This window comes from Dendrobates tinctorius, unplaced genomic scaffold (genome assembly GCF_039654945.1).
Source record: "Dendrobates tinctorius isolate UK_male_01 unplaced genomic scaffold, ASM3965494v1 ptg000251l, whole genome shotgun sequence".
NCBI classification, from domain to species: Eukaryota; Metazoa; Chordata; class Amphibia; order Anura; family Dendrobatidae; genus Dendrobates; species Dendrobates tinctorius.
The window spans coordinates 10,381,781-10,405,350 of record NW_027361918.1 but is presented as its reverse complement, the minus strand read 5'-3'; the positions used below and the strand labels follow the sequence as shown (position 1 = coordinate 10,405,350).

Here is a 23,570-nt window from a genome sequence, read left to right as displayed (position 1 = left end):
CTCTGCTAAATAGTTGTGATTTATAAACTTCATCATTGCATATCAACTGAACTTTTCTATCAACAGCAAACGTGTCTCGGATCAAAAACACTAGTCAAAATCCTAAACCTGCTAATCCTCTGCTAAATTGTGCTGCATTGCATCTTTTTCTACAAACTAGCTAAGTTTTTTTTCACTTCCCCATTTTGGTTCTCTATATACAGAGAAATGGTTTGCTAGAAAATTGCTCGACTGTATTTGTAGACCATAATTCACATTGTGAAACCCAGCGGTCAATGGATTGAAACCAACCTCTGCTAAATAGTTGTGTTTTATAAACTTCATCATTGCATATCAACTGAACTTTTCTGTCAACAGCAAACGTGTCTCGGATCAAAAACACTAGTCAAAATCCTAAATCCCAGTACAACTCGTGCCAAAGGACCAGAAGGAGATTCGCGACCTCTCAGCATTTTCTATATTCAAACCAAACCATAAAAGATCAATCTTTTCGCTTGGGATTGTGCTGCATTACAACTTTTTTCTACAAACTAGGTAAGTTTTTTTTCATTCCCCCAGTTTGGTTCTCTATATACAGAGAAATGGTTTACTAGAAAATTGCTCGACTGTATTTGTAGGCCATAATTCACATTGTGAAACCCAGCGGTCGATGGATCGAAACCAACCTCTGCTAAATAGTTGTGTTTTATAAACTTCATCATTGCATATCAACTGAACTTTTCTGTCAACAGCAAACGTGTCTCGGATCAAAAACACTAGTCAAAATCCTAAATCCCAGTACAACTCGTGCCAAAGGACCAGAAGGAGATTCGCGACCTCTCAGCATTTTCTATATTCAAACCAAACCATAAAAGGTCAATCTTTTTGCTTGGGATTGTGCTGCATTACAACTTTTTTCTACAAACTAGGTAAGTTTTTTTTACTCCCCCAGTCTGGTTCTCTACATACATAGAAATGGTTTGCTAGAAAATTGCCCGACTGTATTTGTAGGCCATAATTCACATTGTGAAACCCAGCGGTCGATGGATCGAAACCAACCTCTGCTAAATAGTTGTGATTTATAAACTTCATCATTGCATATCAACTGAACTTTTCTGTCAACAGCAAACGTGTCTCGGATCAAAAACACTAGTCAAAATCCTAAATCCCAGTACAACTCGTGCCAAAGGACCAGAAGGAGATTTGCGACCTCTCAGCATTTTCTATATTCAAACCAAACCATAAAAGGTCAATCTTTTTGCTTGGGATTGTGCTGCATTACAACTTTTTTCTACAAACTAGGTAAGTTTTTTTTACTCCCCCAGTCTGGTTCTCTACATACATAGAAATGGTTTGCTAGAAAATTGCCCGACTGTATTTGTAGGCCATAATTCACATTGTGAACTACGTAGATGTTCTTCAAATATGGGAGAAAGGAATCTGTACTTAAAAAAAAAAAAAAAAAAAAAAAAAAAAAAAGCACTCAATGGCACATTTGACTATAAGTAAACTGAAAAGCAAAAAAAAACAAAGAAACAATTGCAGAACCCCAGGAGTACTCTAGTCGCCAACAAATATGTAATGGCTGAAAATTTACATGTCATCGACCTGAACACAAACAGTCATTAGAATTTTACTCTGTACATCTGTTAACACAAGCAGAGTGGCGCAGCGGAAGCGTGCTGGGCCCATAACCCAGAGGTCGATGGATCGAAACCATCCTCTGCTAAATTTTGCTGCATTGCATCTTTTTCTACAAACTAGCTAAGTTTTTTTTCACTTCCCCATTTTGGTTCTCTATATACAGAGAAATGGTTTGCTAGAAAATTGCTCGACTGTATTTGTAGACCATAATTCACATTGTGAAACCCAGCGGTCAATGGATTGAAACCAACCTCCAATAAACTTCATCATTGCATATCAACTGAACTTTTCTGTCAACAGCAAACGTGTCTCGGATCAAAAACACTAGTCAAAATCCTAAATCCCAGTACAACTCGTGCCAAAGGACCAGAAGGAGATTCGCGACCTCTCAGCATTTTCTATATTCAAACCAAACCATAAAAGATCAATCTTTTCGCTTGGGATTGTGCTGCATTACAACTTTTTTCTACAAACTAGGTAAGTTTTTTTTCATTCCCCCAGTTTGGTTCTCTATATACAGAGAAATGGTTTACTAGAAAATTGCTCGACTGTATTTGTAGGCCATAATTCACATTGTGAAACCCAGCGGTCGATGGATCGAAACCAACCTCTGCTAAATAGTTGTGTTTTATAAACTTCATCATTGCATATCAACTGAACTTTTCTGTCAACAGCAAACGTGTCTCGGATCAAAAACACTAGTCAAAATCCTAAATCCCAGTACAACTCGTGCCAAAGGACCAGAAGGAGATTCGCGACCTCTCAGCATTTTCTATATTCAAACCAAACCATAAAAGGTCAATCTTTTTGCTTGGGATTGTGCTGCATTACAACTTTTTTCTACAAACTAGGTAAGTTTTTTTTACTCCCCCAGTCTGGTTCTCTACATACATAGAAATGGTTTGCTAGAAAATTGCCCGACTGTATTTGTAGGCCATAATTCACATTGTGAAACCCAGCGGTCGATGGATCGAAACCAACCTCTGCTAAATAGTTGTGATTTATAAACTTCATCATTGCATATCAACTGAACTTTTCTGTCAACAGCAAACGTGTCTCGGATCAAAAACACTAGTCAAAATCCTAAATCCCAGTACAACTCGTGCCAAAGGACCAGAAGGAGATTCGCGACCTCTCAGCATTTTCTATATTCAAACCAAACCATAAAAGGTCAATCTTTTTGCTTGGGATTGTGCTGCATTACAACTTTTTTCTACAAACTAGGTAAGTTTTTTTTACTCCCCCAGTCTGGTTCTCTACATACGTAGAAATGGTTTGCTAGAAAATTGCTCGACTTTATTTGTAGGCCATAATTCACATTGTGAACTCCGTAGATGTTCTTCAAATATGGGAGAAAGGAATCTGTATTTAAAAAAAAAAAAAAAAAAAGCACTCAATGGCACATTTGACTATAAGTAAACTGTGACATGGTGTGGTGTGAAACTGATAATGGCGTTCGTCGGGCATGGGGGATTAGCTCAAGTGGTAGAGCGCTCGCTTAGCATGCGAGAGGTAGCGGGATCGATGCCCGCATTCTCCAATACAATCTTTGGATTCCTTTTTCAGTTGGCCGAGTGAATTGTTTTTGCCACCTGCTCGTGGCACACACGTCTAAACCTTGAAGACTTTCAACAATGGCTAAATCAAGCCTTCGATAGCTCAGCTGGTAGAGCGGAGGACTGTAGATCTAAATTAGCAATCCTTAGGTCGCTGGTTCAATTCCGGCTCGAAGGAAGTTTTGTGTATTCTATCAGATGTTTTCAACCTTCTGGCAAATACCAGACAGCTATGCTCTTTCTGGACATGTAGACAGAAACACAACCGGAAAGTTTTTTCTCCAGTTTGCCTTGTGAATTCAAAACTTAGGCAGCAACAGTGCTTTTACTTTATGGAGATGCTGAGCACCAATGTGAAAACGTCTTCAACTGTAGCATGCTACCCAAGCAAAAGGAACCAACGTCCCTGGGTGGACTCGAACCACCAACCTTTCGGTTAACAGCCGAACGCGCTAACCGATTGCGCCACAGAGACACAAACGCCTGCCGAACTTTCGTCTAACAGCCGGACGCACCCACCAGTTTTAACCGGAACCTTAAACAATGGTCAGACACCATTTCCTCTAATGATTTTCAACAATAATATGACACAAGAAAGCAAAAAAAAACAAAGAAACAATTGCAGAACCCCAGGAGTACTCTAGTCGCCAACAAATATGTAATGGCTGAAAATTTACATGTCATCGACATGAACACAAACAGTCATTAGAATTTTACTCTGTACATCTGTTAACACAAGCAGAGTGGCGCAGCGGAAGCGTGCTGGGCCCATAACCCAGAGGTCGATGGATCGAAACCATCCTCTGCTAAATTGTGCTGCATTGCATCTTTTTCTACAAACTAGCTAAGTTTTTTTTCACTTCCCCATTTTGGTTCTCTATATACAGAGAAATGGTTTGCTAGAAAATTGCTCGACTGTATTTGTAGACCATAATTCACATTGTGAAACCCAGCGGTCAATGGATTGAAACCAACCTCTGCTAAATAGTTGTGTTTTATAAACTTCATCATTGCATATCAACTGAACTTTTCTGTCAACAGCAAACGTGTCTCGGATCAAAAACACTAGTCAAAATCCTAAATCCCAGTACAACTCGTGCCAAAGGACCAGAAGGAGATTCGCGACCTCTCAGCATTTTCTATATTCAAACCAAACCATAAAAGATCAATCTTTTCGCTTGGGATTGTGCTGCATTACAACTTTTTTCTACAAACTAGGTAAGTTTTTTTTCATTCCCCCAGTTTGGTTCTCTATATACAGAGAAATGGTTTACTAGAAAATTGCCCGACTGTATTTGTAGGCCATAATTCACATTGTGAAACCCAGCGGTCGATGGATCGAAACCAACCTCTGCTAAATAGTTGTGTTTTATAAACTTCATCATTGCATATCAACTGAACTTTTCTGTCAACAGCAAACGTGTCTCGGATCAAAAACACTAGTCAAAATCCTAAATCCCAGTACAACTCGTGCCAAAGGACCAGAAGGAGATTCGCGACCTCTCAGCATTTTCTATATTCAAACCAAACCATAAAAGGTCAATCTTTTTGCTTGGGATTGTGCTGCATTACAACTTTTTTCTACAAACTAGGTAAGTTTTTTTTACTCCCCCAGTCTGGTTCTCTACATACATAGAAATGGTTTGCTAGAAAATTGCCCGACTGTATTTGTAGGCCATAATTCACATTGTGAACTCCGTAGATGTTCTTCAAATATGGGAGAAAGGAATCTGTACTTAAAAAAAAAAAAAAAAAAAGCACTCAATGGCACATTTGACTATAAGTAAACTGTGACATGGTGTGGCGTGAAACTGATAATGGCGTTCGTCGGGCATGGGGGATTAGCTCAAGTGGTAGAGCGCTCGCTTAGCATGCGAGAGGTAGCGGGATCGATGCCCGCATTCTCCAATACAATCTTTGGATTCCTTTTTCAGTTGGCCGAGTGAATTGTTTATGCCACCTGCTCGTGGCACACACGTCCAAACCTTGAAGACTTTCAACAATGGCTAAATCAATCCTTCGATAGCTCAGCTGGTAGAGCGGAGGACTGTAGATCTAAATTAGCAATCCTTAGGTCGCTGGTTCAATTCCGGCTCGAAGGAAGTTTTGTGTATTCTATCAGATGTTTTCAACCTTCTGGCAAATACCAGACAGCTATGCTCTTTCTGGACATGTAGACAGAAACACAACCGGAAAGTTTTTTCTCCAGTTTGCCTTGTGAATTCAAAACTTAGGCAGCAACAGTGCTTTTACTTTATGGAGATGCTGAGCACCAATGTGAAAACGTCTTCAACTGTAGCATGCTACCCAAGCAAAAGGAACCAACGTCCCTGGGTGGACTCGAACCACCAACCTTTCGGTTAACAGCCGAACGCGCTAACCGATTGCGCCACAGAGACACAAACGCCTGCCGAACTTTCGTCTAACAGCCGGACGCACCCACCAGTTTTAACCGGAACCTTAAACAATGGTCAGACACCATTTCCTCTAATGATTTTCAACAATAATATGACACAAGAAAGCAAAAAAAAACAAAGAAACAATTGCAGAACCCCAGGAGTACTCTAGTCGCCAACAAATATGTAATGGCTGAAAATTTACATGTCATCGACCTGAACACAAACAGTCATTAGAATTTTACTCTGTACATCTGTTAACACAAGCAGAGTGGCGCAGCGGAAGCGTGCTGGGCCCATAACCCAGAGGTCGATGGATCGAAACCATCCTCTGCTAAATTGTGCTGCATTGCATCTTTTTCTACAAACTAGCTAAGTTTTTTTTCACTTCCCCATTTTGGTTCTCTATATACAGAGAAATGGTTTGCTAGAAAATTGCTCGACTGTATTTGTAGACCATAATTCACATTGTGAAACCCAGCGGTCAATGGATTGAAACCAACCTCTTCTAAATAGTTGTGTTTTATAAACTTCATCATTGCATATCAACTGAACTTTTCTGTCAACAGCAAACGTGTCTCGGATCAAAAACACTAGTCAAAATCCTAAATCCCAGTACAACTCGTGCCAAAGGACCAGAAGGAGATTCGCGACCTCTCAGCAGAAACCATTTTCTATATTCAAACCAAACCATAAAAGATCAATCTTTTCGCTTGGGATTGTGCTGCATTACAACTTTTTTCTACAAACTAGGTAAGTTTTTTTTCATTCCCCCAGTTTGGTTCTCTATATACAGAGAAATGGTTTACTAGAAAATTGCTCGACTGTATTTGTAGGCCATAATTCACATTGTGAAACCCAGCGGTCGATGGATCGAAACCAACCTCTGCTAAATAGTTGTGTTTTATAAACTTCATCATTGCATATCAACTGAACTTTTCTGTCAACAGCAAACGTGTCTCGGATCAAAAACACTAGTCAAAATCCTAAATCCCAGTACAATTCGTGCCAAAGGACCAGAAGGAGATTCGCGACCTCTCAGCATTTTCTATATTCAAACCAAACCATAAAAGGTCAATCTTTTTGCTTGGGATTGTGCTGCATTACAACTTTTTTCTACAAACTAGGTAAGTTTTTTTCACTCCTCAGTCTGGTTCTCTACATACATAGAAATGGTTTGCTAGAAAATTGCCCGACTGTATTTGTAGGCCATAATTCACATTGTGAAACCCAGCGGTCGATGGATCGAAACCAACCTCTGCTAAATAGTTGTGATTTATAAACTTCATCATTGCATATCAACTGAACTTTTCTGTCAACAGCAAACGTGTCTCGGATCAAAAACACTAGTCAAAATCCTAAATCCCAGTACAACTCGTGCCAAAGGACCAGAAGGAGATTCGCGACCTCTCAGCATTTTCTATATTCAAACCAAACCATAAAAGGTCAATCTTTTTGCTTGGGATTGTGCTGCATTACAACTTTTTTCTACAAACTAGGTAAGTTTTTTTTACTCCCCCAGTCTGGTTCTCTACATACGTAGAAATGGTTTGCTAGAAAATTGCTCGACTTTATTTGTAGGCCATAATTCACATTGTGAACTCCGTAGATGTTCTTCAAATATGGGAGAAAGGAATCTTTATTTAAAAAAAAAAAAAAAAAAAGCACTCAATGGCACATTTGACTATAAGTAAACTGTGACATGGTGTGGTGTGAAACTGATAATGGCGTTCGTCGGGCATGGGGGATTAGCTCAAGTGGTAGAGCGCTCGCTTAGCATGCGAGAGGTAGCGGGATCGATGCCCGCATTCTCCAATACAATCTTTGGATTCCTTTTTCAGTTGGCCGAGTGAATTGTTTTTGCCACCTGCTCGTGGCACACACGTCTAAACCTTGAAGACTTTCAACAATGGCTAAATCAAGCCTTCGATAGCTCAGCTGGTAGAGCGGAGGACTGTAGATCTAAATTAGCAATCCTTAGGTCGCTGGTTCAATTCCGGCTCGAAGGAAGTTTTGTGTATTCTATCAGATGTTTTCAACCTTCTGGCAAATACCAGACAGCTATGCTCTTTCTGGACATGTAGACAGAAACACAACCGGAAAGTTTTTTCTCCAGTTTGCCTTGTGAATTCAAAACTTAGGCAGCAACAGTGCTTTTACTTTATGGAGATGCTGAGCACCAATGTGAAAACGTCTTCAACTGTAGCATGCTACCCAAGCAAAAGGAACCAACGTCCCTGGGTGGACTCGAACCACCAACCTTTCGGTTAACAGCCGAACGCGCTAAACGATTGCGCCACAGAGACACAAACGCCTGCCGAACTTTCGTCTAACAGCCGGACGCACCCACCAGTTTTAACCGGAACCTTAAACAATGGTCAGACACCATTTCCTCTAATGATTTTCAACAATAATATGACACAAGAAAGCAAAAAAAAACAAAGAAACAATTGCAGAACCCCAGGAGTACTCTAGTCGCCAACAAATATGTAATGGCTGAAAATTTACATGTCATCGACATGAACACAAACAGTCATTAGAATTTTACTCTGTACATCTGTTAACATAAGCAGAGTGGCGCAGCGGAAGCGTGCTGGGCCCATAACCCAGAGGTCGATGGATCGAAACCATAGTTGTGTTTTATAAACTTCATCATTGCATATCAACTGAACTTTTCTGTCAACAGCAAACGTGTCTCGGATCAAAAACACTAGTCAAAATCCTAAATCCCAGTACAACTCGTGCCAAAGGACCAGAAGGAGATTCGCGACCTCTCAGCATTTTCTATATTCAAACCAAACCATAAAAGGTCAATCTTTTTGCTTGGGATTGTGCTGCATTACAACTTTTTTCTACAAACTAGGTAAGTTTTTTTTACTCCCCCAGTCTGGTTCTCTACATACATAGAAATGGTTTGCTAGAAAATTGCCCGACTGTATTTGTAGGCCATAATTCACATTGTGAAACCCAATGATTTATAAACTTCATCATTGCATATCAACTGAACTTTTCTATCAACAGCAAACGTGTCTCGGATCAAAAACACTAGTCAAAATCCTAAATCCCAGTACAACTCATGCCAAAGGACCAGAAGGAGATTCGCGACCTCTCAGCATTTTCTATATTCAAACCAAACCATAAAAGGTCAATCTTTTTGCTTGGGATTGTGCTGCATTACAACTTTTTTCTACAAACTAGGTAAGTTTTTTTTACTCCCCCAGTCTGGTTCTCTACATACATAGAAATGGTTTGCTAGAAAATTGCTCGACTGTATTTGTAGGCCATAATTCACATTGTGAACTCCGTAGATGTTCTTCAAATATGGGAGAAAGGAATCTGTACTTAAAAAAAAAAAAAAAGAAAAAAAAAAAAAAAAGCACTCAATGGCACATTTGACTATAAGTAAACTGTGACATGGTGTGGCGTGAAACTGATAATGGCGTTTGTCGGGCATGGGGGATTAGCTCAAGTGGTAGAGCGCTCACTTAGCATGCGAGAGGCATCTTTGGATGCCTTTTTCAGTTGGCCGAGTGAATTGTTTTTGCCACCTGCTCGTGGCACACACGTCCAAACCTTGAAGACTTTCAACAATGGCTAAATCAAGCCTTGGATAGCTCAGCTGGTAGAGCGGAGGACTGTAGATCTAAATTAGCAAATCCTTAGGTCGCTGGTTCAATTCTGGCTCGAAGGAAGTTTTGTGTATTCTATCAGATGTTTTCAACCTTCTGGCAAATACCAGACAGCTATGCTCTTTCTGGACATGTAGACAGAAACACAACCGGAAAGTTTTTTCTCCAGTTTGCCTTGTGAATTCAAAACTTAGGCAGCAACAGTGCTTTTACTTTATGGAGATGCTGAGCACCAATGTGAAAACGTCTTCAACTGTAGCATGCTACCCAAGCAAAAGGAACCAACGTCCCTGGGTGGACTCGAACCACCAACCTTTCGGTTAACAGCTGAACGCGCTAACCGATTGCGCCACAGAGACACAAACGCCTGCCGAACTTTCGTCTAACAGCCGGACGCACCCACCAGTTTTAACCGGAACCTTAAACAATGGTCAGACACCATTTCCTCTAATGATTTTCAACAATAATATGACACAAGAAAGCAAAAAAAAACAAAGAAACAATTGCAGAACCCCAGGAGTACTCTAGTCGCCAACAAATATGTAATGGCTGAAAATTTACATGTCATCGACCTGAACACAAACAGTCATTAGAATTTTACTCTGTACATCTGTTAACACAAGCAGAGTGGCGCAGCGGAAGCGTGCTGGGCCCATAACCCAGAGGTCGATGGATCGAAACCATCCTCTGCTAAATTGTGCTGCATTGCATCTTTTTCTACAAACTAGCTAAGTTTTTTTTCACTTCCCCATTTTGGTTCTCTATATACAGAGAAATGGTTTGCTAGAAAATTGCTCGACTGTATTTGTAGACCATAATTCACATTGTGAAACCCAGCGGTCAATGGATTGAAACCAACCTCTGCTAAATAGTTGTGTTTTATAAACTTCATCATTGCATATCAACTGAACTTTTCTGTCAACAGCAAACGTGTCTCGGATCAAAAACACTAGTCAAAATCCTAAATCCCAGTACAACTCGTGCCAAAGGACCAGAAGGAGATTCGCGACCTCTCAGCATTTTCTATATTCAAACCAAACCATAAAAGATCAATCTTTTCGCTTGGGATTGTGCTGCATTACAACTTTTTTCTACAAACTAGGTAAGTTTTTTTTCATTCCCCCAGTTTGGTTCTCTATATACAGAGAAATGGTTTACTAGAAAATTGCTCGACTGTATTTGTAGGCCATAATTCACATTGTGAAACCCAGCGGTCGATGGATCGAAACCAACCTCTGCTAAATAGTTGTGTTTTATAAACTTCATCATTGCATATCAACTGAACTTTTCTGTCAACAGCAAACGTGTCTCGGATCAAAAACACTAGTCAAAATCCTAAATCGCAGTACAACTCGTGCCAAAGGACCAGAAGGAGATTCGCGACCTCTCAGCATTTTCTATATTCAAACCAAACCATAAAAGGTCAATCTTTTTGCTTGGGATTGTGCTGCATTACAACTTTTTTCTACAAACTAGGTAAGTTTTTTTTACTCCCCCAGTCTGGTTCTCTACATACATAGAAATGGTTTGCTAGAAAATTGCCCGACTGTATTTGTAGGCCATAATTCACATTGTGAATCCCAGCGGTCGATGGATCGAAACCAACCTCTGCTAAATAGTTGTGATTTATAAACTTCATCATTGCATATCAACTGAACTTTTCTATCAACAGCAAACGTGTCTCGGATCAAAAACACTAGTCAAAATCCTAAACCTGCTAATCCTCTGCTAAATTGTGCTGCATTGCATCTTTTTCTACAAACTAGCTAAGTTTTTTTTCACTTCCCCATTTTGGTTCTCTATATACAGAGAAATGGTTTGCTAGAAAATTGCTCGACTGTATTTGTAGACCATAATTCACATTGTGAAACCCAGCGGTCAATGGATTGAAACCAACCTCTGCTAAATAGTTGTGTTTTATAAACTTCATCATTGCATATCAACTGAACTTTTCTGTCAACAGCAAACGTGTCTCGGATCAAAAACACTAGTCAAAATCCTAAATCCCAGTACAACTCGTGCCAAAGGACCAGAAGGAGATTCGCGACCTCTCAGCATTTTCTATATTCAAACCAAACCATAAAAGATCAATCTTTTTGCTTGGGATTGTGCTGCATTACAACTTTTTTCTACAAACTAGGTAAGTTTTTTTTCACTCCCCCAGTTTGGTTCTCTATATACAGAGAAATGGTTTACTAGAAAATTGCTCGACTGTATTTGTAGGCCATAATTCACATTGTGAAACCCAGCGGTCGATGGATCGAAACCAACCTCTGCTAAATAGTTGTGTTTTATAAACTTCATCATTGCATATCAACTGAACTTTTCTGTCAACAGCAAACGTGTCTCGGATCAAAAACACTAGTCAAAATCCTAAATCCCAGTACAACTCATGCCAAAGGACCAGAAGGAGATTCGCGACCTCTCAGCATTTTCTATATTCAAACCAAACCATAAAAGGTCAATCTTTTTGCTTGGGATTGTGCTGCATTACAACTTTTTTCTACAAACTAGGTAAGTTTTTTTTACTCCCCCAGTCTGGTTCTCTACATACATAGAAATGGTTTGCTAGAAAATTGCTCGACTGTATTTGTAGGCCATAATTCACATTGTGAACTCCGTAGATGTTCTTCAAATATGGGAGAAAGGAATCTGTACTTAAAAAAAAAAAAAAAGAAAAAAAAAAAAAAAAGCACTCAATGGCACATTTGACTATAAGTAAACTGTGACATGGTGTGGCGTGAAACTGATAATGGCGTTTGTCGGGCATGGGGGATTAGCTCAAGTGGTAGAGCGCTCACTTAGCATGCGAGAGGTAGGGAGATCGATGCCCGCATTCTCCAATACAATCTTTGGATGCCTTTTTCAGTTGGCCGAGTGAATTGTTTTTGCCACCTGCTCGTGGCACACACGTCCAAACCTTGAAGACTTTCAACAATGGCTAAATCAAGCCTTCGATAGCTCAGCTGGTAGAGCTGAGGACTGTAGATCTAAATTAGCTAATCCTTAGGTCGCTGGTTCAATTCCGGCTCGAAGGAAGTTTTGTGTATTCTATCAGATGTTTTCAACCTTCTGGCAAATACCAGACAGCTATGCGCTTTCTGGACATGTAGACAGAAACACAACCGGATAGTTTTTTCTCCAGTTTGCCTTGTGAATTCAAAACTTAGGCAGCAACAGTGCTTTTACTTTATGGAGATGCTGAGCACCAATGTGAAAACGTCTTCAACTGTAGCATGCTACCCAAGCAAAAGGAACCAACGTCCCTGGGTGGACTCGAACCACCAACCTTTCGGTTAACAGCCGAACGCGCTAACCGATTGCGCCACAGAGACACAAACTCCTGCCGAACTTTCGTCTAACAGCCGGACGCACCCACCAGTTTTAACCGGAACCTTAAACAATGGTCAGACACCATTTCCTCTAATGATTTTCAACAATAATATGACACAAGAAAGCAAAAAAAAAAAAGAAACAATTGCAGAACCCCAGGAGTACTCTAGTCGCCAACAAATATGTAATGGCTGAAAATTTACATGTCATCGACCTGAACACAAACAGTCATTAGAATTTTACTCTGTACATCTGTTAACACAAGCAGAGTGGCGCAGCGGAAGCGTGCTGGGCCCATAACCCAGAGGTCGATGGATCGAAACCATCCTCTGCTAAATTGTGCTGCATTGCATCTTTTTCTACAAACTAGCTAAGTTTTTTTTCACTTCCCCAGTTTGGTTCTCTATATACAGAGAAATGGTTTGCTAGAAAATTGCTCGACTGTATTTGTAGACCATAATTCACATTGTGAAACCCAGCGGTCAATGGATTGAAACCAACCTCTGCTAAATAGTTGTGTTTTATAAACTTCATCATTGCATATCAACTGAACTTTTCTGTCAACAGCAAACGTGTCTCGGATCAAAAACACTAGTCAAAATCCTAAATCCCAGTACAACTCGTGCCAAAGGACCAGAAGGAGATTCGCGACCTCTCAGCATTTTCTATATTCAAACCAAACCATAAAAGATCAATCTTTTTGCTTGGGATTGTGCTGCATTACAACTTTTTTCTACAAACTAGGTAAGTTTTTTTTCACTCCCCCAGTTTGGTTCTCTATATACAGAGAAATGGTTTACTAGAAAATTGCTCGACTGTATTTGTAGGCCATAATTCACATTGTGAAACCCAGCGGTCGATGGATCGAAACCAACCTCTGCTAAATAGTTGTGTTTTATAAACTTCATCATTGCATATCAACTGAACTTTTCTGTCAACAGCAAACGTGTCTCTGATCAAAAACACTAGTCAAAATCCTAAATCCCAGTACAACTCGTGCCAAAGGACCAGAAGGAGATTCGCGACCTCTCAGCATTTTCTATATTCAAACCAAACCATAAAAGGTCAATCTTTTTGCTTGGGATTGTGCTGCATTACAACTTTTTTCTACAAACTAGGTAAGTTTTTTTTACTCCCCCAGTCTGGTTCTCTACATACATAGAAATGGTTTGCTAGAAAATTGCCCGACTGTATTTGTAGGCCATAATTCACATTGTGAAACCCAGCGGTCGATGGATCGAAACCAACCTCTGCTAAATAGTTGTGATTTATAAACTTCATCATTGCATATCAACTGAACTTTTCTGTCAACAGCAAACGTGTCTCGGATCAAAAACATTAGGCAAAATCCTAAATCCCAGTACAACTCGTGCCAAAGGACCAGAAGGAGATTCGCGACCTCTCAGCATTTTCTATATTCAAACCAAACCATAAAAGGTCAATCTTTTTGCTTGGGATTGTGCTGCATTACAACTTTTTTCTACAAACTAGGTAAGTTTTTTTTACTCCCCCAGTCTGGTTCTCTACATACATAGAAATGGTTTGCTAGAAAATTGCTCGACTGTATTTGTAGGCCATAATTCACATTGTGAACTCCGTAGATGTTCTTCAAATATGGGAGAAAGGAATCTGTACTTAAAAAAAAAAAAAAAAGAAAAAAAAAAAAAAAAGCACTCAATGGCACATTTGACTATAAGTAAACTGTGACATGGTGTGGCGTGAAACTGATAATGGCATTCGTCGGGCATGGGGGATTAGCTCAAGTGGTAGAGCGCTCGCTTAGCATGCGAGAGGTAGGGAGATCGATGCCCGCATTCTCCAATACAATCTTTGGATGCCTTTTTCAGTTGGCCGAGTGAATTGTTTTTGCCACCTGCTCGTGGCACACACGTCCAAACCTTGAAGACTTTCAACAATGGCTAAATCAAGCCTTCGATAGCTCAGCTGGTAGAGCCGAGGACTGTAGATCTAAATTAGCTAATCCTTAGGTCGCTGGTTCAATTCCGGCTCGAAGGAAGTTTTGTGTATTCTATCAGATGTTTTCAACCTTCTGGCAAATACCAGACAGCTATGCGCTTTCTGGACATGTAGACAGAAACACAACCGGAAAGTTTTTTCTCCAGTTTGCCTTGTGAATTCAAAACTTAGGCAGCAACAGTGCTTTTACTTTATGGAGATGCTGAGCACCAATGTGAAAACGTCTTCAACTGTAGCATGCTACCCAAGCAAAAGGAACCAACGTCCCTGGGTGGACTCGAACCACCAACCTTTCGGTTAACAGCCGAACGCGCTAACCGATTGCGCCACAGAGACACAAACTCCTGCCGAACTTTCGTCTAACAGCCGGACGCACCCACCAGTTTTAACCGGAACCTTAAACAATGGTCAGACACCATTTCCTCTAATGATTTTCAACAATAATATGACACAAGAAAGCAAAAAAAAAAAAGAAACAATTGCAGAACCCCAGGAGTACTCTAGTCGCCAACAAATATGTAATGGCTGAAAATTTACATGTCATCGACCTGAACACAAACAGTCATTAGAATTTTACTCTGTACATCTGTTAACACAAGCAGAGTGGCGCAGCGGAAGCGTGCTGGGCCCATAACCCAGAGGTCGATGGATCGAAACCATCCTCTGCTAAATTGTGCTGCATTGCATCTTTTTCTACAAACTAGCTAAGTTTTTTTTCACTTCCCCAGTTTGGTTCTCTATATACAGAGAAATGGTTTGCTAGAAAATTGCTCGACTGTATTTGTAGACCATAATTCACATTGTGAAACCCAGCGGTCAATGGATTGAAACCAACCTCTGCTAAATAGTTGTGTTTTATAAACTTCATCATTGCATATCAACTGAACTTTTCTGTCAACAGCAAACGTGTCTCGGATCAAAAACACTAGTCAAAATCCTAAATCCCAGTACAACTCGTGCCAAAGGACCAGAAGGAGATTCGCGACCTCTCAGCATTTTCTATATTCAAACCAAACCATAAAAGATCAATCTTTTTGCTTGGGATTGTGCTGCATTACAACTTTTTTCTACAAACTAGGTAAGTTTTTTTTCACTCCCCCAGTTTGGTTCTCTATATACAGAGAAATGGTTTACTAGAAAATTGCCCGACTGTATTTGTAGGCCATAATTCACATTGTGAAACCCAGCGGTCGATGGATCGAAACCAACCTCTGCTAAATAGTTGTGTTTTATAAACTTCATCATTGCATATCAACTGAACTTTTCTGTCAACAGCAAACGTGTCTCGGATCAAAAACACTAGTCAAAATCCTAAATCCCAGTACAACTCGTGCCAAAGGACCAGAAGGAGATTCGCGACCTCTCAGCATTTTCTATATTCAAACCAAACCATAAAAGGTCAATCTTTTTGCTTGGGATTGTGCTGCATTACAACTTTTTTCTACAAACTAGGTAAGTTTTTTTTACTCCCCCAGTCTGGTTCTCTACATACATAGAAATGGTTTGCTAGAAAATTGCCCGACTGTATTTGTAGGCCATAATTCACATTGTGAAACCCAGCGGTCGATGGATCGAAACCAACCTCTGCTAAATAGTTGTGATTTATAAACTTCATCATTGCATATCAACTGAACTTTTCTGTCAACAGCAAACGTGTCTCGGATCAAAAACATTGGTCAAAATCCTAAATCCCAGTACAACTCGTGCCAAAGGACCAGAAGGAGATTCGCGACCTCTCAGCATTTTCTATATTCAAACCAAACCATAAAAGGTCAATCTTTTTGCTTGGGATTGTGCTGCATTACAACTTTTTTCTACAAACTAGGTAAGTTTTTTTTACTCCCCCAGTCTGGTTCTCTACATACATAGAAATGGTTTGCTAGAAAATTGCTCGACTGTATTTGTAGGCCATAATTCCGTAGATGTTCTTCAAATATGGGAGAAAGGAATCTGTACTTAAAAAAAAAAAAAAAAGAAAAAGCACTCAATGGCACATTTGACTATAAGTAAACTGTGACATGGTGTGGCGTGAAACTGATAATGGCGTTCGTCGGGCATGGGGGATTAGCTCAAGTGGTAGAGCGCTCGCTTAGCATGCGAGAGGTAGGGAGATCGATGCCCGCATTCTCCAATGCAATCTTTGGATGCCTTTTTCAGTTGGCCGAGTGAATTGTTTTTGCCACCTGCTCGTGGCACACACGTCCAAACCTTGAAGACTTTCAACAATGGCTAAATCAAGCCTTCGATAGCTCAGCTGGTAGAGCGGAGGACTGTAGATCTAAATTAGCTAATCCTTAGGTCGCTGGTTCAATTCCGGCTCGAAGGAAGTTTTGTGTATTCTATCAGATGTTTTCAACCTTCTGGCAAATACCAGACAGCTATGCTCTTTCTGGACATGTAGACAGAAACACAACCGGAAAGTTTTTTCTCCAGTTTGCCTTGTGAATTCAAAACTTAGGCAGCAACAGTGCTTTTACTTTATGGAGATGCTGAGCACCAATGTGAAAACGTCTTCAACTGTAGCATGCTACCCAAGCAAAAGGAACGAACGTCCCTGGGTGGACTCAAACCACCAACCTTTCGGTTAACAGCCGAACGCGCTAACCGATTGCGCCACAGAGACACAAACGCCAGCCGAACTTTCGTCTAACAGCCGGACGCACCCACCAGTTTTAACCGGAACCTGAAACAATGGTCAGACACCATTTCCTCTAATGATTTTCAACAATAATATGACACAAGAAAGCAAAAAAAACAAAGAAACAATTGCAGAACCCCAGGAGTACTCTAGTCGCCAACAAATATGTAATGGCTGAAAATTTACATGTCATCGACCTGAACACAAACAGTCATTAGAATTTTACTCCGTACATCTGTTAACACAAGCAGAGTGGCGCAGCGGAAGCGTGCTGGGCCCATAACCCAGAGGTCGATGGATCGAAACCATCCTCTGCTAAATTGTGCTGCATTGCATCTTTTTCTACAAACTAGCTAAGTTTTTTTTCACTTTCCCAGTTTGGTTCTCTATATACAGAGAAATGGTTTGCTAGAAAATTGCTCGACTGTATTTGTAGACCATAATTCACATTGTGAAACCCAGCGGTCAATGGATTGAAACCAACCTCTGCTAAATAGTTGTGTTTTATAAACTTCATCATTGCATATCAACTGAACTTTTCTGTCAACAGCAAACGTGTCTCGGATCAAAAACACTAGTCAAAATCCTAAATCCCAGTACAACTCGTGCCAAAGGACCAGAAGGAGATTCGCGACCTCTCAGCATTTTCTATATTCAAACCAAACCATAAAAGATCAATCTTTTTGCTTGGGATTGTGCTGCATTACAACTTTTTTCTACAAACTAGGTAAGTTTTTTTTCACTCCCCCAGTTTGGTTCTCTATATACAGAGAAATGGTTTACTAGAAAATTGCCCGACTGTATTTGTAGGCCATAATTCACATTGTGAAACCCAGCGGTCGATGGATCGAAACCAACCTCTGCTAAATAGTTGTGTTTTATAAACTTCATCATTGCATATCAACTGAACTTTTCTGTCAACAGCAAACGTGTCTCGGATCAAAAACACTAGTCAAAATCCTAAATCCCAGTACAACTCGTGCCAAAGGACCAGAAGGAGATTCGCGACCTCTCAGCATTTTCTATATTCAAACCAAACCATAAAAGGTCAATCTTTTTGCTTGGGATTGTGCTGCATTACAACTTTTTTCTACAAACTAGGTAAGTTTTTTTTACTCCCCCAGTCTGGTTCTCTACATACATAGAAATGGTTTGCTAGAAAATTGCCCGACTGTATTTGTAGGCCATAATTCACATTGTGAAACCCAGCGGTCGATGGATCGAAACCAACCTCTGCTAAATAGTTGTGATTTATAAACTTCATCATTGCATATCAACTGAACTTTTCTGTCAACAGCAAACGTGTCTCGGATCAAAAACATTGGTCAAAATCCTAAATCCCAGTACAACTCGTGCCAAAGGACCAGAAGGAGATTCGCGACCTCTCAGCATTTTCTATATTCAAACCAAACCATAAAAGGTCAATCTTTTTGCTTGGGATTGTGCTGCATTACAACTTTTTTCTACAAACTAGGTAAGTTTTTTTTACTCCCCCAGTCTGGTTCTCTACATACATAGAAATGGTTTGCTAGAAAATTGCTCGACTGTATTTGTAGGCCATAATTCCGTAGATGTTCTTCAAATATGGGAGAAAGGAATCTGTACTTAAAAAAAAAAAAAAAAGAAAAAGCACTCAATGGCACATTTGACTATAAGTAAACTGTGACATGGTGTGGCGTGAAACTGATAATGGCGTTCGTCGGGCATGGGGGATTAGCTCAAGTGGTAGAGCGCTCGCTTAGCATGCGAGAGGTAGGGAGATCGATGCCCGCATTCTCCAATGCAATCTTTGGATGCCTTTTTCAGTTGGCCGAGTGAATTGTTTTTGCCACCTGCTCGTGGCACACACGTCCAAACCTTGAAGACTTTCAACAATGGCTAAATCAAGCCTTCGATAGCTCAGCTGGTAGAGTGGAGGACTGTAGATCTAAATTAGCTAATCCTTAGGTCGCTGGTTCAATTCCGGCTCGAAGGAAGTTTTGTGTATTCTATCAGATGTTTTCAACCTTCTGGCAAATACCAGACAGCTATGCTCTTTCTGGACATGTAGACAGAAACACAACCGGAAAGTTTTTTCTCCAGTTTGCCTTGTGAATTCAAAACTTAGGCAGCAACAGTGCTTTTACTTTATGGAGATGCTGAGCACCAATGTGAAAACGTCTTCAACTGTAGCATGCTACCCAAGCAAAAGGAACCAACGTCCCTGGGTGGACTCAAACCACCAACCTTTCGGTTAACAGCCGAACGCGCTAACCGATTGCGCCACAGAGACACAAACGCCAGCCGAACTTTCGTCTAACAGCCGGACGCACCCACCAGTTTTAACCGGAACCTGAAACAATGGTCAGACACCATTTCCTCTAATGATTTTCAACAATAATATGACACAAGAAAGCAAAAAAAACAAAGAAACAATTGCAGAACCCCAGGAGTACTCTAGTCGCCAACAAATATGTAATGGCTGAAAATTTACATGTCATCGACCTGAACACAAACAGTCATTAGAATTTTACTCCGTACATCTGTTAACACAAGCAGAGTGGCGCAGCGGAAGCGTGCTGGGCCCATAACCCAGAGGTCGATGGATCGAAACCATCCTCTGCTAAATTGTGCTGCATTGCATCTTTTTCTACAAACTAGCTAAGTTTTTTTTCACTTTCCCAGTTTGGTTCTCTATATACAGAGAAATGGTTTGCTAGAAAATTGCTCGACTGTATTTGTAGACCATAATTCACATTGTGAAACCCAGCGGTCAATGGATTGAAACCAACCTCTGCTAAATAGTTGTGTTTTATAAACTTCATCATTGCATATCAACTGAACTTTTCTGTCAACAGCAAACGTGTCTCGGATCAAAAACACTAGTCAAAATCCTAAATCCCAGTACAACTCGTGCCAAAGGACCAGAAGGAGATTCGCGACCTCTCAGCATTTTCTATATTCAAACCAAACCATAAAAGATCAATCTTTTCGCTTGGGATTGTGCTGCATTACAACTTTTTTCTACAAACTAGGTAAGTTTTTTTTCATTCCCCCAGTTTGGTTCTCTATATACAGAGAAATGGTTTACTAGAAAATTGCTCGACTGTATTTGTAGGCCATAATTCACATTGTGAAACCCAGCGGTCGATGGATCGAAACCAACCTCTGCTAAATAGTTGTGTTTTATAAACTTCATCATTGCATATCAACTGAACTTTTCTGTCAACAGCAAACGTGTCTCGGATCAAAAACACTAGTCAAAATCCTAAATCCCAGTACAACTCGTGCCAAAGGACCAGAAGGAGATTCGCGACCTCTCAGCATTTTCTATATTCAAACCAAACCATAAAAGGTCAATCTTTTTGCTTGGGATTGTGCTGCATTACAACTTTTTTCTACAAACTAGGTAAGTTTTTTTTACTCCCCCAGTCTGGTTCTCTACATACATAGAAATGGTTTGCTAGAAAATTGCCCGACTGTATTTGTAGGCCATAATTCACATTGTGAAACCCAGCGGTCGATGGATCGAAACCAACCTCTGCTAAATAGTTGTGATTTATAAACTTCATCATTGCATATCAACTGAACTTTTCTGTCAACAGCAAACGTGTCTCGGATCAAAAACATTAGTCAAAATCCTAAATCCCAGTACAACTCGTGCCAAAGGACCAGAAGGAGATTCGCGACCTCTCAGCATTTTCTATATTCAAACCAAACCATAAAAGGTCAATCTTTTTGCTTGGGATTGTGCTGCATTACAACTTTTTTCTACAAACTAGGTAAGTTTTTTTTACTCCCCCAGTCTGGTTCTCTACATACATAGAAATGGTTTGCTAGAAAATTGCTCGACTGTATTTGTAGGCCATAATTCACATTGTGAACTCCGTAGATGTTCTTCAAATATGGGAGAAAGGAATCTGTACTTAAAAAAAAAAAAAAAAGAAAAAAAAAAAAAAAAAAGCACTCAATGGCACATTTGACTATAAGTAAACTGTGACATGGTGTGGCGTGAAACTGATAATGACGTTCGTCGGGCATGGGGGATTAGCTCAAGTGGTAGAGCGCTCGCTTAGCATGCGAGAGGTAGCGGGATCGATGCCCGCATTCTCCAATACAATCTTTGGATGCCTTTTTCAGTTGGCCGAGTGAATTGTTTTTGCCACCTGCTCGTGGCACACACGTCCAAACCTTGAAGACTTTCAACAATGGCTAAATCAAGCCTTCGATAGCTCAGCTGGTAGAGCGGAGGACTGTAGATCTAAATTAGCAATCCTTAGGTCGCTGGTTCAATTCCGGCTCGAAGGAAGTTTTGTGTATTCTATCAGATGTTTTCAACCTTCTGGCAAATACCAGACAGCTATGCTCTTTCTGGACATGTAGACAGAAACACAACCGGAAAGTTTTTTCTCCAGTTTGCCTTGTGAATTCAAAACTTAGGCAGCAACAGTGCTTTTACTTTATGGAGATGCTGAGCACCAATTTGAAAACGTCGAAAAACTGTAGCATGCTACCCAAGCAAAAGGAACCAACGTCCCTGGGTGGACTCGAACCACCAACCTTTCGGTTAACAGCCGAACGCGCTAACCGATTGCGCCACAGAGACACAAACGCCTGCCGAACTTTCGTCTAACAGCCGGACGCACCCACCAGTTTTAACCGGAACCTTAAACAATGGTCAGACACCATTTCCTCTAATGATTTTCAACAATAATATGACACAAGAAAGCAAAAAAAAACAAAGAAACAATTGCAGAACCCCAGGAGTACTCTAGTCGCCAACAAATATGTAATGGCTGAAAATTTACATGTCATCGACCTGAACACAAACAGTCATTAGAATTTTACTCTGTACATCTGTTAACACAAGCAGAGTGGCGCAGCGGAAGCGTGCTGGGCCCATAAATTGTGCTGCATTGCATCTTTTTCTACAAACTAGCTAAGTTTTTTTTCACTCCCCCAGCATTCATTGGGCATGGGGGATTAGCTCAAGTGGTAGAGCGCTCGCTTAGCATGTGAGAGGTAGCGGGATCGATGCCCGCATTCTCCAATACTATCTTTGGATGCCTTTTTCAGTTGGCTGAGTGACTTGTTTTTGCCACCTGCTCGTGGCACACACGTCTAAACCTTGAAGACTTTCAATAATGGCTAAATCAAGCCTTCGATAGCTCAGCTGGTAGAGCGGAGGACTGTAGACCTAAATTAGCAATCCTTAGGTCGCTGGTTCAATTCCGGCTTGAAGGAAGTTTTGTGTATTCTATCAGATGTTTTCAACCTTCTGGCAAATACCAGACAGCTATGCTCTTTTTGGACAACCGGAAAGTTTTTTCTCCAGTTTGCCTTGTGAATTCAAAACTTAGGCAGCAACAGTGCTTTTACTTTATGGAGATGCTGAGCACCAATGTGAAAACGTATTCAACTGTAGCATGCTACCCAAGCAAAATGAACTAACGTCCCTGGGTGGACTCGAACCACCAACCTTTCGGTTAACAGCTGAACGCGCTAACCGATTGCGCCACAGAGACACAAATGCTTGCCGAACTTTCGTCTAACAGCCGGACGCACCCACCAGTTTTAACCGGAACCTTAAACAATGGTCAGACACCATTTCCTCTAATGATTTTCAACAATAATATGACACAAGAAAGCAAAAAAAAACAAAGAAACAATTGCAGAACCCCAGGAGTACTCTAGTCGCCAACAAATATGTAATGGCTGAAAATTTACATGTCATCGACCTGAACACAAACAGTCATTAGAATTTTACTCTGTACATCTGTTAACACAAGCAGAGTGGCGCAGCGGAAGCGTGCTGGGCCCAAAACCCAGAGGTCGATGGATCGAAACCATCCTCTGCTAAATTGTGCTGCAGTGCATCTTTTTCTACAAACTAGCTAAGTTTTTTTTCACTTCCCCCAGTTTGGTTCTCTATATACAGAGAAATGGTTTGCTAGAAAATTGCTCGACTGTATTTGTAGGCCATAATTCACATTGTGAAACCCAGCGGTCGATGGATCGAAACCAACCTCTGCTAAATAGTTGTGTTTTATAAACTTCATCATTGCATTTCAACTGAACTTTTCTGTCAACAGCAAACGTGTCTCGGATCAAAAACACTAGTCAAAATCCTAAATCCGAGTACAACTCGTGCCAAAGGACCAGAAGGAGATTCGCGACCTCTCAGCATTTTCTATATTCAAACCAAACCATAAAAGGTCAATTTTTTCGCTTGGGATTGTGCTGCATTAAAACTTTTTTCTACAAACTAGGTAAGTTTTTTTCACTCCCCCAGTTTGGTTCTCTATATACAGAGAAATGGTTTGCTAGAAAACTGCTCGACTGTATTTGTAGGCCATAATTCACATTGTGAAACCCAGCGGTCGATGGATCGAAACCAACCTCTGCTAAATAGTTGTGTTTTATAAACTTCATCATTGCA

The 23,570-nt window shown here is 40.5% G+C and overlaps 9 non-coding genes across 9 annotated transcripts; all 9 read left to right on the top strand.

The window, feature by feature from the left end:
* Window positions 1-3,090: 3,090 nt before the first annotated feature.
* Window positions 3,091-3,163, top strand: TRNAA-AGC (transfer RNA alanine (anticodon AGC)). Its single transcript has one exon. It is a non-coding gene; the product is annotated as a tRNA-Ala (tRNA).
* Window positions 3,164-3,271: 108 nt separating this feature from the next.
* On the top strand, window positions 3,272-3,357 carry TRNAY-GUA (transfer RNA tyrosine (anticodon GUA)). The gene is given in 2 exon segments: window positions 3,272-3,308; window positions 3,322-3,357. It is a non-coding gene; the product is annotated as a tRNA-Tyr (tRNA).
* Window positions 3,358-5,014: 1,657 nt separating this feature from the next.
* Window positions 5,015-5,087, top strand: TRNAA-AGC (transfer RNA alanine (anticodon AGC)). Its single transcript has one exon. It is a non-coding gene; the product is annotated as a tRNA-Ala (tRNA).
* Window positions 5,088-5,195: 108 nt separating this feature from the next.
* Window positions 5,196-5,281, top strand: TRNAY-GUA (transfer RNA tyrosine (anticodon GUA)). Its single transcript is given in 2 exon segments — window positions 5,196-5,232; window positions 5,246-5,281. It is a non-coding gene; the product is annotated as a tRNA-Tyr (tRNA).
* A 2,036-nt stretch (window positions 5,282-7,317) lies between these two features.
* TRNAA-AGC (transfer RNA alanine (anticodon AGC)) lies at window positions 7,318-7,390 on the top strand. The gene has a single exon. It is a non-coding gene; the product is annotated as a tRNA-Ala (tRNA).
* A 108-nt stretch (window positions 7,391-7,498) lies between these two features.
* Window positions 7,499-7,584, top strand: TRNAY-GUA (transfer RNA tyrosine (anticodon GUA)). Its single transcript is given in 2 exon segments — window positions 7,499-7,535; window positions 7,549-7,584. It is a non-coding gene; the product is annotated as a tRNA-Tyr (tRNA).
* Window positions 7,585-21,172: 13,588 nt separating this feature from the next.
* TRNAA-AGC (transfer RNA alanine (anticodon AGC)) lies at window positions 21,173-21,245 on the top strand. The gene has a single exon. It is a non-coding gene; the product is annotated as a tRNA-Ala (tRNA).
* Window positions 21,246-21,353: 108 nt separating this feature from the next.
* Window positions 21,354-21,439, top strand: TRNAY-GUA (transfer RNA tyrosine (anticodon GUA)). Its single transcript is given in 2 exon segments — window positions 21,354-21,390; window positions 21,404-21,439. It is a non-coding gene; the product is annotated as a tRNA-Tyr (tRNA).
* Window positions 21,440-22,918: 1,479 nt separating this feature from the next.
* TRNAL-CAA (transfer RNA leucine (anticodon CAA)) lies at window positions 22,919-22,990 on the top strand. Its single transcript has one exon. It is a non-coding gene; the product is annotated as a tRNA-Leu (tRNA).
* Window positions 22,991-23,570: the final 580 nt, after the last annotated feature.